General features: G+C 41.0%; 1 non-coding gene across 1 annotated transcript; it reads right to left on the reverse strand.

Annotated features, from left to right (window-relative positions):
• Positions 1–8,246: 8,246 nt before the first annotated feature.
• Positions 8,247–8,353, reverse strand: LOC148852769 (small nucleolar RNA R71). The gene has a single exon (XR_016100023.1). It is a non-coding gene; the product is annotated as a small nucleolar RNA R71 (small nucleolar RNA).
• Between the last annotated feature and the right edge of the window lie 10,158 nt (positions 8,354–18,511).

Genomic DNA, 18,511 nt, shown 5'->3' on the forward strand with positions numbered 1-18,511 from the left:
AGCTACCGGGGTGAGACCCCAGGCACATACAGTGTGGGATTAATTGAATCTTTGAACTGGACCAGATTTCCAGTATTGCCCTGGACCTTGGGGATTGATGGGCAAAACTGGAAAGTTACACCCGACCCCTAGACTCGATTATGATACTGCACTAGGTGTCGGATCGGGGTGTCTTTGATGTACCAATCAGTGAGATCCTTAGCGGGGGTCAAAACTTGGGTATGTTGGGACAATTCGAGAATTCATCTGAGTGGGTGATCATAGTGACAGGATCAGCCCCTTTGTCGGACAAAGGTAATGATCGGGGACGCACTCTCACAGTTGGAAACCAAGACTGCCGGCAGTCGATTTCAACCGTTGAAATTTGTTTTGCAAAGTATATTTTATATGAGATATAAAAGTATATATATTATGGTTTCTAAAATGTTTGCAAAAGGTTTTAATTCCCGGGATCCATATAAGTGGAGAGTTGCAACACTGTTCCTTGCAGCCGAGGGAGAGGTCCTCTCTTGTCGGGCAGGGTATGATCTCTAAGGGCTGAGAGGTTAAGTGTAAGACCATTGAGGATAATACCTGATGGGCTAATCTTGCATCTACCCATAGTCCCTGGGTGTTACAAGGTGGCTTGGCCCAGGGACCACTTAGGGTAAGTGTTGGGCCCATAGAGCCCATTCGATGGGTTTCAGGGGGTGCACTGTCTTTAACAGTGTATTCGACTAGGCCTTGTAACAAAGGCTCGGCCGAACCCATGTGGCTGATGTGTAGATCAATGCTAGGGTCCCACACCATACAAGGAAGCCCAACTGGGCAGTAGTTAGGAAGGTTAAGTGAGCACATTAGCTTGATGGGCCTAAAGCCCATTTCGAACTGGGCTATTTATTTAGTTAATTAAAGGGATGAATTCTGAGATGGATTAGCAGATAGGATTAGGCCTTAATCCTGTCCACTCAGCGAGTCCAGATCTGAATGTGAGCCAGATCTAGAAACCTCCTAATGGGATTAGGATAAAGTTAATCTAATCTGCAAATAAGATAAGGGTTTAACCTTATCACTTGAAGAGAAGGCTGATCCAAATATGATTTGGATAAGCAACTCCTAATGGGATTAGGAGCTGATCTTTTCAAGTTAACAAACGGAAGGAGGGGGTGGCAGCCTTGATAGAGACCAAGAAACACATCAGATCCTCTTTAGTGCTGAAATCAAGAAGAGAGAATTCTGCACCCTGCGAATACTCTCTTGCCGCCTCCCTGCTCTTGCCGCCCTGTTTGCCAGTTCGATCTCCAGCTGTGGGAGAAGTCAAGATTGGATCTTGACATCAGTTCTTTGAGAAAGGATTGAAAAGGAAGCTGTGCTCACATTCCATCCTACTGTTTCTTGCGAAGGACAGAGTTCTTGGGGAAGAACACCGCTGATTCTGCTCCATTCTGCACTGCGCCATCTTCAGTGGGAGCAGTCTTTGGATCCTTCCTTGGGCGTGAACACCTTCATTGGGAGATGTTACTTCTCCGTATTAGGTATTATTCTCTCCCATTCCTTTTGATTCCGATCTGGTTCAGTTTAATGTTCAAGATTGATCCTTGAAAATATGATTTTCTAAATAGGGAATGTGATTCCCAGTTGAAGGGAGAGAAAAATTTTTGAAATTTGCCCCTTATTCCGCAATCTTTGGGCGTCCATGGGATGGATCTCTCATCCTTTCAGTGGTATCAAAGCCATGGTTCAAATCTTGAACCATTCTGTTTCAGATCTGAACCTGCGCAATTAGGGAGAAGGCGTTCTACCCAATTTGCGCAGATTTGGTTTTTGGGAAATTTGTTCCCAAAATAGATGGGAAAATAATCTAAAATTAATTTTAAATAAATCTGATTATTATTTAGAATTGTTCTTTATAATTTTCTTCATTTATGGGTTGTTCGTACAAGAGGAGATCGAATTCTTGGTTTGCGCAGGGAACCTGCGAATTTGCCGTTCTTGATTTATTTTGGGTCTGTAAATTTTTTTTTTTTTTTATTTTCTAGACTCAATGTATAGGTATTCGATCTGATGTAATTATTAATAGAAATAGGATTTCTATTTATTTTTATTTTTGATCGAAGTTGGCGGCGCAAAAAAGGAGATTTCGCAGAGAAGGGGATTTCGCAGATGAGAGAAATGCTATCTGCGATTTGCAGTTTGTGAAACTACATTCTGTGATCTAACCTCTATTTTGCAGGAAGGATTGTGCGAACAGCCCTGTTTGACTGATTCTTGTATTTCCTTTTATTAGTATTTAATTTCATATTATTTTCTTGAATTAAGGATTTAATTAAAAATCAAACCCTAGACCCATTCGAACCAAGATTGGTTCAAAACTGTTTGGACCAATTCTAGGGTTTAATCAAGGCTGAAAGTCAGCTCTAATTTCCCACGAATGGGTCTAAGGATTGATATTTAATTAAATGGTTAATTCGGCCCAGCCTGTAAAGGCCCAGTTTTAAATAGTTAAAACTGCAAAAGCCCATTTTAAAGGATAAAGCTATATGGGCCGAACTGGGTAACCCTAATTCAGCCCATATACCTAGATAATATTAATGGATAATATTATGGAATTTTAACGGGCTTCCAACGGGCCTTATAGATAATTAATTGATTGGATCAATTTATCCCGACATGTGATGTATGGATGTGTGATGTGCTGCGTACATGGGCCATAAGTACTTGGCCCATGCTCATTCGACAGTGGCTCTTGCGCACTCCACGGTTGAATGCACATCATTACCATGGTGTCCCTTTTGGTCATTGGATGACTTTTCTCAGTGGTGGGCCCCACACCTCATCAAGAGGTTACGTGCGGAACCCAAGCCGATTCAAGGCCCACCGAAATCTGGGTTTATGAAAGTCAAAGGGAGCCACTTTGGTTTGACCTAAATCAAACTAGGGCGTAATTTTGTTCCCTACAGCTAATATGAGTGCATGTGATAGGGAGATTCATATGATGAACTCTCTAAAGGCCTTCCATCATTAGCATGAGGATGGGTCCTTCAGTAATGAGGAAACGTACCAGAAAATGGGCTATCCATTTGCTGTTGGGTTTGTCTGAGTGTTACATAAGATGATAGGGGCGTCATAGACCGATGTGGGAGGGGCTTCACCATAAAATGGGAACTCTCTCACGGTACCTTGGCGTTCACGAATTTGATGGGTAAGCCCTCACTGGACAGAAAGGTTTATGTGAAAACGGCTCTAAACCTTGTCTGACAGAGGCCAAAAGGAAAACTCATATGATGAGTGGATGTGATCCTTCACAGAAAGGTGGTGGGGTTATGCAGCTGAAACAGTTGGCTCCATGCACCCGATGTGATTTCCCACATTTCCAGAGACAACCCGTAGTCTCCGTTACTGAGAGAGGAGAGAAAACTCATAGACGAATAAATGGAAATGGATCGTAGATTAAAATCCATATCTATGAAATGAACATGAATCAAATTAGGTTGTGGACTGATGTTTGCTCTTTTATCAGAAAATGGCAAACGGATCTTTTGCAAAACTGCTTGATGACAACAAGTTGAAGGGCCCAAACTATGCTGACTGGTACAGGAACCTTATGCTGGTCCTAGCTTCTGAAAAGCTGGAAAAAGTGGCAAAGAATCCTGCCACGGAGCGTCCAGGTAATAGGGCTTCTGAGGCCCGAAGGAGAGACTATCAAGAATGGGATGAGAAAAACTCCCTTGCCCGGTGTTACATCATTTCCTCCTTAGACAACCCGATACAGAGGCAGTTCGATCAGCTCAAACTTGCCAAAGACATATTGGATGGTTTCAGGACATTGTATGAAGAGCAGAATCGTTCTACTCGACAAAAGGTCTTGAAACAGTTCATGACCGCACAAATGTCCAAGGGTCAACAAGTTCACGACCATTGTCTTCGGATGATTGGATACATCAACGAACTGGAGGCTCTTGGATCCAGGCTGGACCTTGCAACCTAGATAGATGCTATCCTTAACTCTATGCCTCCTTCCTTTAATCCGTTCATCATGAACTATAACATGAACAAGATGAATGTCAGCTTACAAGAGTGATGAACCTACAATTTATCTATATTTTATGAGGTTTTTGCATGAAATTTTATGCTGGTTTATTTAGATTTTGCCCTATTTTAGCTTGATTGCAAGAAAGATTTCAGGGGGAGCCAAATCAACAAAAAGAAGGCAAAAGCAAGAAAAGAAAGCCCAAAATTTATCAAGTTCAGCCCGACCCAGCCATGAGAGCTAGGGAGTTTTTATTCGGCCCAAGAAGTGCAAACTAACTCTTTGGAAAATCCAAGGGAAGAAGCCTAGCAAGAAGGAAATTTTGGCCTAGCTCATTTTTAGCCCAAATAACAGCCTAGAGTGTAACCCACTTGAGCTCAAAAGCAAGCTAAGTTGTAGCCCAAATAGCAGCACAAAGGGAGCTAGGGGCAGCAACTCCTAGAAGTTTCTTGAAGAGGAGGGAGCACTCTAGAAGGTTCATGAGGGGTGTAATACACCCAATTCTAGAGACTTCAAGAAGGGGCAAAAGCCCCATTGAAAAACTATATAAGGAGGCCTCTAGGAGGGGGGAGAGGTGTTCAATTGCTTGAGAGGAAGGCTCTCCCACTCTTAGAGGTTCGGCCACCTTGAGAGAAGAGAAGAGAAGAAGGCTAGGCGCAAGGAAGAAGAAGAAGAAGGGCTGAAGGAAGTTCAAGACAAGCAAGGTAGAAGAGAAGGTGAGTTCGAATTGAGGGTTTGTGATTCAAAGATCTTTTGTAATAAATCATTTGTTGTTTCATTCTCTTTTGATTTGAATTCAGTTTCTTTGTTATATTTTTCTTTCTTCTTTCTCCTTGTTTCCATTCTTCCTTGATGTATTTCAGCTTGTAAAATTTTAGTTCAGCAATCTAATTCTTTTTGATTCATTCAATTGGTCATGAATTGTACTTGAAGTTTCTTGAATGAGGGTGTTATTGTAGATTTATTCGGCCAACTAACCTTCAAAACTCAGATTTGAATTCTCAGATCTGAGATTGCAAGATCTGAATTGCTTGAAAGAGAATTCAGATCTGCAATTTTCAGATTGGCCGAATTAATCTACAGCTTGGAATTCCTAGAGTGCTTGAGAGAGACTCTAGGAAATCAGATCTACTATTCAAGAACTGAATTGAGTGCAAGGTTAGAGATAACTTGCACAATTCAGTTGGTGATCAATTCAGATTTGAATTTATGCCTTAGAAGTGTTTGAAGAAAAGCATGCATGGGGATTAGATTCTTGCTAGAGATAGAAGAATCGTCACTCATGCATAGGATGAGCATGCGCTTAAGAGAGGCTATTCATGACCTTGGGGTTTCACCAAACCAAGGCTCAATCATGATTTATTCGAATGATCCAAATTGATAGATTGCTGAATTCTGAGATTGACATTTACTGCTTACTCTTCTAACCTGATTTGAAGGCAATTGGGCCAATGATTTAGATAGATTTTAATTTAGAATTTTTTTTTTATCTTTCATTACAGTTTTGATTATTTGTTGATCAGATAAGAAGTACTCAATTTAGTATTGGTAATTGTTTCCTAAATCCTCGTGGGAACGATACTTCACTCACTACTTTATTACTTGAACGGCTAGTGCACTTGCTAGTGTCACAATGAGCCACACATCAAGTTTTTGGCGCCATTGCCAGGGATTTAGGGAAACAATATTAGGAAACATTGAGCATTCTTAATCTGATCTCATTCAGCATTGCATTCATAGTTGGGTTAATTTGCTAACTTTTTCATTTCAGCTTGGACTGCAACTGCTGTACTACTGTAATTGTGTTTTAGTAGATTACTTTCTCTTCCCTGTTTCAGTTTAATTTTAATAAACGGAGACCTGTTTTCCTTTCTATCTTGAAGTTATTGTCTTCTAAAAGAAAAAAAAAATTTTGAAAACATGAGTGTTGCAGATCTGAGTTGCATTCGGCACTCAGATCTGCTATAGCAGAACTACAATACTCAGCAAAAAAAAAAAATCTGTTCTCAGCCCTTTATTATTCTTTTCTTTCATTACAAAAAGAAAAAAAATATATATATTTAGATAGTGAAAAAAAAAAGATAGAGAGAGAACCATATAACCGAAAGAATGGAAACCAAGGATTCGGATCAGAACTCAGATCTGAGTTCAGATCTGAGTTCTGCTGTAGCAAATTTGCAACAGTTCAGATCTGAGTTCCCTTGAACTCAGACCTGAACTGATATAAATTCAATGGGTAATTGGGGGTTATCTTCACCCCAATACACCCTAGAACAAATCTGCTATCTCTATAAAACAATTGGATAGCATTGGGTAAAGAAGTTCAGATCTGAAATCACTCAGATCTGAACTGGGACTGTGAACAAAGCAGGATAGAGGGCAGACTTTGCAATGTTAGATAACTTGTACTATGAATTTTTTTTTTTTGTTTTTTTGAGCTGATTTGGTTGAGAAAAAGTGTGTTTATTTTGAGGAAAAGAATAGCATGAGAGCTTTCAGATCTGAACTTCAAATCTGACTTTCAGATCTGAAACTCAAATCTGCTAGATTCAGATCTGAGTTCAGCTAATTGCAGGTCTGCATTCTGCTAGGTTCAGTTCTGAGTTCATCTGAACTCAGACCTGAACCTATTCAATTATGACTGATATTTTGATACATCAGACTTGTCTCATGGCTGAAAATGTAGCAAAGAAAGAAATTTGATGTGAACTCAGACTTGGGGTCAGATCTGAGTTCAGTTGGTTGCAAATCTGCTAGGTTCAGATCTGAGTTCATCTGAACTCAGACCTGAACAGAATTTGGCACCCCATTCACAATGTGAGATATCAGATTAGCATCAGGGATCAAAGGGTAGCAAGGAATGAAAAATATTTGAAAGATTGATATGTAAGCCTTCAGATCTGAGCCTCAGATTTGAGCTCAGACTTGAACTCAGCTAGTTGCAGATCTGAATGCATGTGGGTTCAGATTTGAGTTCATCTGAACTCAAACCTGAACCCACTCTATTTTGATGTGAATTCGGGTAGTGACAGCACCCAATTCACAATTTGATGCATTAGACTTGCCTCATTGATGAAAATTTAAGCCATGAATGGTAAAATCAGATCTGAATTACATGAGAATCTGAGGCAGTATGAGTACATGATCTGAAATTTCTTTGAACTTGATGTTTTGTTATCTTTTAAATCTCTTGCACCTGATCTGAATTGATGTTTGGATTAGATCTCTTGCAGTTAACAATACCAAACATTGCAGATCTGATTTTTCAGGTCTTAGCAAATGTTTGATATGCATAAGCTATACAGTTTTGAGCTTCAAATGTAGAGCTTAAAATCCTTAAACCAATCCTAACTCTGATATCAGCCCTAACGCATCACAGATTTGGTAGATGTATATTGCAGTGTATACCAATGAATGTGCATGAGATATACAGCTCAGATCTGAATTATTATTTGATAATTTCTCTAGACTAACAATACCAAAGACTTGTAGATCTGAACTCAACTAAATTGGGTCTGAATTCAGATGTTGCAATCGATGGATGTAGATAAAGGAACCTTGAATAAGATGATTTGTTTAAATCTGCTTTTAGTATAATCGGATTCATTTATTCATGATAGGATGTAGGTTTTTGTATTCCAATAATTCACTTTACATTTTCAGTGTGATAGGATTAGTTATTTATTTTCTTTTGTGAATATTGGCCTTTTTATTGCTTTGACCTTAACAGTTTATGACAAGCAGACCTGAACTGGAAGAGATCCTTTACGACCCGGAGATTGAACGGACTCTCCGTGTCCGTTTAAGAGCTGCTAGGCAAGTCAGACAAGAAGCACAAGAAGCTCAAGAAGCTCAAGAAATGGCTGAGCAGAGGACTATGATGGACTATGCCAAACCCACTCTCACTGGAGCTGCCTCCAGCATTATCAGGCCTAATATTGCTGCTAACAACTTTGAGATCAAACCTGCCATCATACAAATGATTCAAAACACGGTGCAATTCTGTGGATTGCCCCACGAAGATCCCAATGCACACATTTCTAACTTTTTAGAAATTTGTGACACCTTCAAACACAATGGGGTAAGTGATGACGCCATTAGGTGGAGGTTATTCCCATTTTCTTTGAAGGATAAAGCCAAAGCATGGCTGAATTCGTTACCGGCAGGATCAATAGCTACGTGGGACGAAATGGCCAGTCATTTTCTCTCTAAATATTTTCCCCCTTCTAAAACTGCTAAAATGAGGAATGACATCACTACTTTTTTCCAGCAAGAGGGGGAATCTTTATATGAGTCATGGGAACGATACAAGGAGCTATTAAGGAGAGTTCCTCACCATGGCCTCCCCATTTGGCTGCAAGTGCAGACTTTCTATAATGGTCTTACTCACTCAAATAAAACCATATTAGATGCTGCAACCAGAGGATCCATAAATAATAAAACTCCTGAGGTTGCCCATGCACTTATTGAGGAAATGGCAGCCAACAACTATCAATGACATTTGGAAAGAACTCAAACTAGGAAGAAGCAAGGCTTGCATAATGTTGACACTTATACAGCACTATCTGCACAAATAGGAGCACTCAGTAAGAAAATAGATGAAATGCAGATAGCTGCCATGCATGTGCAGCCTCTTAATTGTGAATTGTCTGGGGGAGGCCACATCAGTACAGACTACTAAGTTGGCAATCAGTTCAGACCATCTACTGAACAAGTTGACTATGTCAGCAATTCGTCAAGACAGCAGGGTTACCAGAGTCACCATACTTTTCATCCAGGATGGAGGGGACATTCAAACCAGTCCGGGCCAAATCAGCATACTTCCAAGCTGTTCCACCAGACTTATCATCAGCCTGAACCAAAATCCAATTTGGAGGAACTGATGACAAAATTTATAGCAGGTGCAGAAACTAGGTTCCAGAACCAGGAAGCCTCAATCAAAAACCTAGAAAACCAAGTGGGGCAAGTGGCACAATTAATCTCTTCCAGACTGCCGGGAACTCTTCCAAGCAACACTGAAGTGAATCCACGAGAGCAGGTGCAAGCTATTACCTTAAGGAGTGGAAAAGAGTTGCCTGAGGTAGAAAAGAAGAATTGGGCTGAACCCAAGGCAGAAACAAGCCTTGGGACCAGACAACAGAAGACGGAACAACCAGAAGCACAACAAGGGATGCACCAACAGCCACAAATTCCATTCCCTAACAGGCTGAAGCAACAAAAATTGGAGAAGGAATTTGGTAAGTTTCTTTAAATATTTAAAAGTTTACATATTAATATTCCTTTTGCTGATGCTTTAACCCAGATGCCACACTATGCAATGTTTTTGAAGGAATTATTGGCAAACAAAAGGAAACTGGGAGATGTGGCTACAGTTGCATTAAATGAGGAATGTTCTGCTATCCTTCTGAACAAACTGCCTCAGAAACTCAAAGATCCAGGGAGTTTCACTATTCCTTGTACCATTGGCAGTTTAAAAATTGAAAAAGCTTTATGTGACCTGGGAGCTAGCATCAATTTAATGCCATATTCTATCTTCAAGAAATTGGGGTTGAATGAACCCCAACCCACTAGAGTGGCATTACAATTGGCTGATAGATCCATTAGACATCCTAGGGGAATCATAGAAGATGTGTTAGTTAAAGTTGACAAATTCATTTTTCTAGTTGATTTCATTGTGTTAGACATGCAAGAAGATGTGGAGGTCCCGCTTATCCTAGGGAGACCTTTCCTGGCTACCGGGAAAGCAATGATTGATGTCCAACAAGGACAACTCAGCCTTAGGATACAAGATGAGGAGATAATTTTTAAAATGTCTAATGCTATGAAACATGCACCCTCTAGTGATGATTCTTGTTTTATGATTGATGCCATTGAATTGACAATTGATGAATGCTTCCAGGTAAGTAGAATAACTGATCCGCTTGAACTCTACCTTCAGCAGGGAGAACTTGAAGAAGGAGAAAATGAAAAAATAAACCTCATGATAGCATACTTGAACGATAAGCCTCAATTCAAGGGAAAGGGGTTTCTTAAATTAGAGAACTTAGGCAAATTGCCTGGACCATCAGGTAAGCCATCACTCCAAAAACCCCCCACCCTTGAACTGAAGCAATTACCATCCCATTTAGAGTATGCTTTCCTTGAGGAACCATCAGATCTCCCCGTGATAATTTCCGCAGCGCTGAATCCCTTACAAAGAGAAAAATTATTAAGAGTGCTGCGGGAACACAAAAATGCTATAGCTTGGAAGGTAGAAGATATCAAAGGCATTAATCCATCAATCTGCACTCACAGAATTTTGATGGAAGAGGACAGCAAGCCTTCCATTCAACCCCAAAGGCGCCTGAACCCCAACATGAAAGAAGTGGTAAAGGCTGAAATAATTAAGTTGTTAGATGCTGGGATCATTTATCCTATTTCTAATAGTTCTTGGGTAAGCCCTGTGCAAGTTGTGCCCAAGAAAGGGGGTACGACTGTTGTTCCAAATGAGAAAAATGAACTCATCCCTACTAGAACCGTTACCGGATGGCGTGTGTGTATTGACTATAGAAAATTAAATGAAGCCACCCGGAAGGACCATTTCCCTCTCCCATTTATGGATCAAATGTTGGAGAGGCTAGCCGGGCATGAGTATTATTGTTTCTTGGAACAATACTATCTGTGGGAGGAACCCTTTTTGTATAAATTGTGTGCAGATCAGATCATAAGGAGATGTGTCCCCGAGGAAGAGATGGAGTCGATACTCCAATTTTGCCATGATAAAGAAGCAGGAGGTCATTTTGGAGTTAGTCGCACTGCAGCCAAGGTTTTGCAATCAGGTTTTTATTGGCCCAAACTTTTCAAAGATGCCCATAGGTATGTGTCCACATGTGACAAATGCCAAAGATCGGGAAACATTTCCCGACGGAATGAAATGCCTCTTTCCAATATTTTAATCTGTGAAATCTTTGATGTTTGGGGTATAGATTTCATGGGACCTTTCCCGAATTCTTTTGGGAATAAGTACATCCTCGTTGCAGTTGACTATGTATCCAAATGGGTAGAAGCCATGGCTTTACCCACAAATGACTCAAGAAGGGTGGTACACTTCCTAAAGAAGCTATTCTCCCAATTTGGCACTCCACGAGCTATAATTAGTGATAGGGGAACTCACTTTCTGCAATAGCCAATTTGAGAGGTTAATGCAGAAATATGGAATTACACATAAATTAGCTACCCCTTATCACCCTCAAACCAGTGGCCAAGTGGAGTTGGCTAACAGGGAACTCAAAAGAATTCTGGAAAAGACCGTAGCATCTGCCAGAAAAGATTGGTCCATCAAATTAGATGATGCATTATGGGCATACAGAACTGCATTTAAGACACCCATTGGCATGTCCCCCTACAGATTGGTCTTTGGTAAAGCATGCCATTTACCAGTTGAATTAGAACACAAGGCCTATTGGGCTCTTAAATTCTTAAATTTTGACATTCAGGCCATAGGGGCTAAAAGGCGGTTGCAATTGAATGAATTGGATGAATTCAGACTTACCACCTATGAGAATGCCAAAGTTTATAAAGAAAGAATAAAAAACTGGCATGATAAGAACTTGCTGAGATGGGACTTTTATGTCGGCCAACAGGTATTGTTATATAATTCCCGTCTCCGCTTGTTTCCAGGTAAGCTGAGATCCAGGTGGTCTGGACCCTTTACAATTTCACAGGTTTTTCCCCATGGGGATATAGAACTCACCCACCCGGTTCAGGGCACGTTTAAAGTAAATGGTCAGCGCCTGAAACCATATTTAATGGGCGGTAGTGTACCCCCTCCATCCACTGTTTATCTTGATAACCAATAATCTTTATGCTTGCTCATGAACAGGTTAAGGAATCATTTTGTCATTTATCTTTTTAGAATATTAGTTAGTAAAATAAAGATCTTTTTCTCAAAATTCCAATTCTTTAAGGACTCAGTTCATCATTTTCTTTTCTTCAGTTTGCTCTAGCAAGTGTGATCCCCTAACACTACGAACATTGAGGATAATGTTCATCTTAAGTGTGGGGGAGTGAGCCCGAGGCTAGGATATGGGGGCTGAAACCATGCACCCCAACACACATATGCAGGCAATGACATAACCAAAAAAAAAAAAAAAAAAAGACTGGAACCCCTCAAGTTCATTACTATTTATTTGATGATTTTTTTTTAAGAAGGAATTCAATGAGTTGAGGGAGACTGATGTACTTGTTAAGTTTTTATTCTTGTGAATGACCCAATTTGATATATGCAGGAGAAAAGGGGAGCTGAATATGCTTTTCAGCATGACTAGCCCTAACTATCTTCATGTGTATAGAAGCCCTTGATTTCATTGTTAATGGTCAAGAAAGCTAGTGCACATCTGAAGTGTTGATTCTTGAGGTTCAATAATTGCAAAGAAGGACAAAAGCCCAAATTGACTCCGCTATTTTGAGCTGAATAGTAAAACTAGAACATGAGTCCTACGTCAAGTAAGTGACCAGTGTGAGATGGAGCATAAGATGCACTCACACAAAAAAAAAAAAAAAGTAAAAGAGAGAGAAAAGTGTGTGAGATGGAGCATAAAATGCACTCACACCGGAAAAAAAAAAAAAGAAAAAAAGAGAAAAGGGTGAGATGGAGCATAAGATGCACTCACCCTTAGAAATAAGTAATTGTGGTGACAACCGAGGTTCAAAGGGGCACTCTAAAGTTGAACTCTCATTGAGATTTAGTTACAGATGTGAAACTTAGTGAAATTTGATTATTAACCTTGACAATTAAGGAGCTGATTTATATATGAATTAGGGGTGAAGGCTAGAATATGATGAAATTTATATTCTCCTTTCCTTGGATCTGATACATATCTTAAAGGGTAATTTACAAGAATAAGAGTTGAGCACTTACAAAAGTTCCCCGACTACTCAATGCATTTCTATCTTAAAAAGTTCACCAGGTAAATGGTGAGAACAGAAGGGGGAATGTTAAGTTTATGGCTGATGTCTTTGCTTGAGGACAAGCAAAAGCTTAAGTGTGGGGGTATTTGATGAACCTACAATTTATCTATATTTTATGAGGTTTTTGCATGAAATTTTATGCTGGTTTAATTAGATTTTGCCATATTTTAGCTTGATTGCAAAAAAGATTTCAGGGGGAGCCAAATCAACAAAAAGAAGGCAAAAGCAAGAAATGAAAGCCCAAAATTTATCAAGCTCAACCCGGCCCAGCCATGAGAGCAAGGGAGTTTTAATTCGGCCCAAGAAGTGCAAACTAACTCTTTGGAAAATCCAAGGGAAGAAGCCTAGCAAGAAGGAAATTTCGGCCCAGCCCATTTTTAACCCAAATAACAGCCTAGAGTGTAGCCCACTTGAGCTCAAAAGCAAGCTAAGTTGTAGCCCAAATAGCAGCCCAAAGGGAGCTAGGGGCGGCAACTCCTAGATGTTTCTTGAAGAGAATGAGGGAGCACTTTAGAAGGTTCATGAGGGGTGTAATACACTCAATTCTAGAGACTTCAAGAAGGGGCAAGAGCCCCTTGAAAAACTATATAAGGAGGCCTCTAGGAGGGGGGAGAGGTGTTCAATTGCTTGAGAGGAAGGCTCTCCCACTCTTAGAGGTTCGGCCACCTTGAGAGAAGTGAAGAGAAGAAGGCTAGGCGCAAGGAAGAAGAAGAAGAAGGGCTGAAGGAAGTTCAAGACAAGCAAGGTAGAAGAGAAGGTGAGTTCGAATTGAGGGTTTGTGATTCAAAGATCTTTTGTAATAAATCATTTGTTGTTTCATTCTCTTTTGATTTGAATTCAGTTTCTTTGTTATATTTTTCTTTCTTCTTTCTCCTTGTTTCCATTCTTCCTTGATGTATTTCAGCTTGTAAAATTTCAGTTCAGCAATCTAATTCTTTTTTATTCATTCAATTGGTCATGAATTGTACTTGAAGTTTCTTGAATGAGGGTGTTATTGTAGATTTATTCGGCCAACTAACCTTCAAAACTCAGATTTGAATTCTCAGATCTGAGATTGCAAGATCTGAATTGCTTGAAAGAGAATTCAGATCTGCAATTTTCAGATTGGCCGAATTAATCTACAGCTTGGAATTCCTAGAGTGCTTGAGAGAGACTCTAGGAAATCAGATCTACTATTCAAGAACTGAATTGAGTGCAAGGTTAGAGATAACTTGCACAATTCAGTTGGTGATCAATTCAGATTTGAATTTATGCCTTAGAAGTGTTTGAAGAAATGCATGCATGGGGATTAGATTCTTGCTAGAGATAGAAGAATCGTCACTCATGCATAGGATGAGCATGCGCTTGAGAGAGGCTATTCATGACCTTGGGGTTTCACCAAACCGGGGATTCAAATCATGCTTGTAACTCACTGCAGGGGTTCAAGGTAAACAGAAGGCTGAGTGAAGGAGAAGTTACACTCTACTTAGGGACTACTGCAACTGTTGCAGCCACGGCCATAGGAACCGTGGAGTTAATTTTTAGAGAATGAACAATTGTAATGAAAGACTGTTTTTATGTGCAAAATTTAAGGAGAAATTTGATTTATGTCTCAAAACGGTGTGCAGATGGTTATTCTGTCTTCTTTAGTAATACGATTACTATTAAAAGAAACAACAGATTCATCGCATACGGGGAACTGGAGAACGGTGTCTATGTTCTACATCCTTCTCTAGAAACTAACACAACTGAAACTACGTCGGCTGAAATCCCTAAGAAGAGAGCTCGTGATACAGTTAATCCCACGTGCCTGTGGCAATATCGACTTGGCCACATCGGTGTTGACCGAATCACAAGGTTGGTAAAGGATGGTCCTTTGGATTTTCTAATTGTAGAAGATCTTCCCACTTGTGAGCCTTGCCTACAAGGCAAGATGACGAAACAACCATTTAACGGTAAGCCTGAAAGATGTACGGGCACACTTGACCTAATACATACTGATGCATGTGGTCCCCTGAGTGTTAAGACATGAAATCAACACGTGTATTTCATCACCTTCATAGATGATTTTTCACGATACGATTACGTGTACCTAATGAGACACAAGTCTGAATTAGGTACTACTTAAAGGACAATGGGATAGATTCAGAATTAGCTCCTCCTGCTACACCACAACTTAACGGTGTTTCGGAGAGGAGGAATAGGACCTTATTGGATATGGTCCGGTCGCTTCTCATACACTCAGAGTTACCCACATCCTTTTGGGGTTACACATTAGAGACTGTAATTTATGTGCTGAATCGGGTTCCAACCAAATCGGTTCCGAATACTCCATATGAACTTTGGACCGGAAAGAAACCAAGTGTCAGACACTTGAAGATTTGGGGTTGTCCAGCACACGTTAAAAGAACGAGTGCAGACAAGTTTGAATCCAAGACCAGCCGTTGCCTATTTGTAGGCTACCCAAGAGGCTCTGTAGGTTACCTATTCTATGACCCAAGTGAGCAGAAAGTGTTCTGCAGTCATAATGCACAATTCTTGGAATCCGACTATATCCTGGACACCCATCGTCAGGAAGTTGTTCTTGATGAGGAGAGCTCAGGCGCAGTGGGAGATGTCCCACAAGTTCCAGGTAGTGACCAACCTAGAAGATCCACTCGGGTATCCAGGCCACCAGTCCGTTATGGTTATGACCAGGATAGTTACCTGGTGAAAACCTTGACTAGTGAGGAGGATCCTGTGAGTTACACGGAAGCTATGTTGGACATAGATTCCCAGAAGTGGGTGGAGGCCATGAGAGCAGAGATGGACTCAATGGAGACCAATGGAGTCTGGACTCTAATAGATCCGCCCTCTGGGGTAAAAGCAATTGGTTGCAAATGGATTTACAAGAGGAAGAAGGGCCCCGATGGTAAGGTTGAGACATTCAAGGCTCGTCTAGTGGCGAAAGGGTACACTCAGAAAGAGGTCATCGATTATGAGGAAACCTTTTCACCTGTGGCCATGCTTAAATCCATTAGGATCCTGCTAGCTATAGCAGCAACCATGATTATGAGATTTGGCAAATGGATGTCAAAACTGCATTCCTGAATGGAGATCTTACTGAAGATATCTATATGCAGCAGCCGCAAGGCTTCATTGCTGCAGGTCAGGAAAACATGGTATGTAAACTTAATAGATCCATTTATGGACTTAAGCAAACTTCTAGAAGTTGGAACAACCGTTTTGACTCTACCGTCAAATCATTTGACTTCGACCAGAATCCAGATGAACCCTGTGTCTACAGGAAATACAGTGGAGATAAGGTTACCTTCTTGGTTCTATATGTAGATGACATTCTACTCATTGGGAATGATGTAGGTATGTTAACTACGGTGAAAGTATGGTTATCACAACAATTGTCCATTAAAGATCTTGGAGAAGCCTCCTATATACTGGGTCTTTGACTCTATAGAGATAGATCGAAGCAGATAATAGGATTATCCCAATCTGCTTATATTGACAAAATAGTGAAGAGATATAGCATGGAAAACTCCAAGAAAGGAAATGTTCCTTTCAGGCACGGAGTCACTCTCTCCAAGAAGATGTCTCCCAAGACTTCTGAGGAGATTGATGGCATGAAAGACGTTCCCCATGCCTCTGCCGTGGGGAGTATCATGTATACCATGCTGTGCACACGTCCTGACATAGCTCAGGCAGTGAGTGTAGTAAGCAGATTTCAGGCCAACACAGGGCAGGAGCATTGGACTGCTGTGAAAAACATTCTTAAATACCTTCGAAGGACAAAAGAGTTTTGTCTAGTATTCGACAGTAGCTCACTACAGATCAAAGGGTATAGTGATGCCGATTTCCAGTCAGACCCAGATGATAGAAAGTCTACATCTGGATACGTTTTCACGAAAGGATCGTGTGTTGTTTGCTGGAAAAGCAGCAAACAGGGGTCCACTGCAGACTCCACGACCGAGGCTGAGTACAATGCGCAAGTGAGGCTTCCAAAGAAGCTGTATGGATGAAGAAGTTCATTCATGAGTTGGGAGTCGTTCCGTCTGACACATCACCCATCCCATTGTTGGGTGACAACAATGGAGCCATTGCTCAGGCTAAGGAGCCACGAGCCCACTCGAAGTCGAAGCACATCGAGAGGAAGTACCACGTACTGCGGGAGATTGTTGGTAGAAAGGACGTCCTGATTCAGAAGGTAGCATCAGCGGAAAATGTAGCAGACCCGTTGACAAAGCCACTATCACAGAAAGTGTTTGAGAAACACGTGGAAAGCATGGGACTCCTGCTAGTACCTGATTGGACCTAAGTGCAAGTGGGAGCTATTAGACAGTTTTGTATGCCCTTAGCTTCAATCAAAATTGATGAACTTTATGAGTTTATTGTAAATGAATAAAAGTGCATATTTGATTCATGTTCGCTTGGTATGTTTCTATATAATACCCTTAAACTGGACACTTATTGCGACTTGTGTTTGTTTAGAAAGTTCACAGCCAGTGGGTCGGTCTGGGGAGACCTATCTTGACAAGGCTGACACTGTGGTGCCATCAAGTCGGTTGAGGTGGCTTGTCTCAGCTACTAGGGTGAGACCCCAGGCACATACAGTGTGGGATTAATTGAATCTTTGAACTGGACCAGATTTCCAGTATTGCCCTGGACCTTGGAGATTGATGGGCAAAACTGGAGAGTTACACCCGACCCCTAGACTCGATTATGATACTGCACTAGGTGTCGGATCGGGGTGTCTTTGATGTACCAATCAGTGAGATCCTTAGCGGGGATCAAAACCTGGGTATGTTGGGACAATCCGAGAATTCATTTGAGTGGGTGATCACAGTGACAGGATCAGCCCCTTTGTCGGACAAAGGTAATGATCGGGGATGCACTCTCACTGTTGGAAACCAAGACTGTCGACAGCCGATTTCAACCGTTGAAATTTGTTTTGCAAAGTATATTTTATATGAGATATAAAAGTATATATATTATGGTTTCTAAAATGTTTCCAAAAGGTTTTAATTCCCGGGATCCATATAAGTGGAGAGTGCAACATTGTTCCTTGCAGCTGAGGGAGAGGTCCTCTCTTGTCGGGCAGTATATGATCAATAAGGGCTGAGAGGTTAAGTGTAAGACCATTGAGGATAATACCTGATGGGCTAATCTTCCATCTGCCCACAGTCCCTGGGTGTTACAAGGTGGTTTGGCCTAGGGACCACTGAGGGTAAGTGTTGGGCCCATAGAGCCCATTCGATGGGTTTCAGGGGGTGCACTGTCTTTAACAGTGTATTCGACTAGGCCTTGTAACAAAGGCTCGGCCAAACCCATGTGGCTGATGTGCAGATCAATGCTTGGGTCCCACGCCATACAAGGAAGCCCAACTGGGCAGCAGTTAGGAAGGTTAAGTGAGCACATAAGCTTGATGGGCCTGAAGCCCATTTTGAACTGGGCTATTTATTTAGATAATTAAAGGGGCGAATTCTGAGATGGATTAGCAGATAGGATAGGGCCTTAATCCTATCCACTCTGTATTGTGTTGTCTAACGAGGCCAAGACAAAGCAGCGAGCTACGGAGTTCTT

This window comes from Nelumbo lutea, chromosome 5, assembly GCF_056320005.1.
Source record: "Nelumbo lutea isolate HS-2025 chromosome 5, American lotus-T2T, whole genome shotgun sequence".
Lineage (NCBI taxonomy): Eukaryota > Viridiplantae > Streptophyta > Magnoliopsida > Proteales > Nelumbonaceae > Nelumbo > Nelumbo lutea.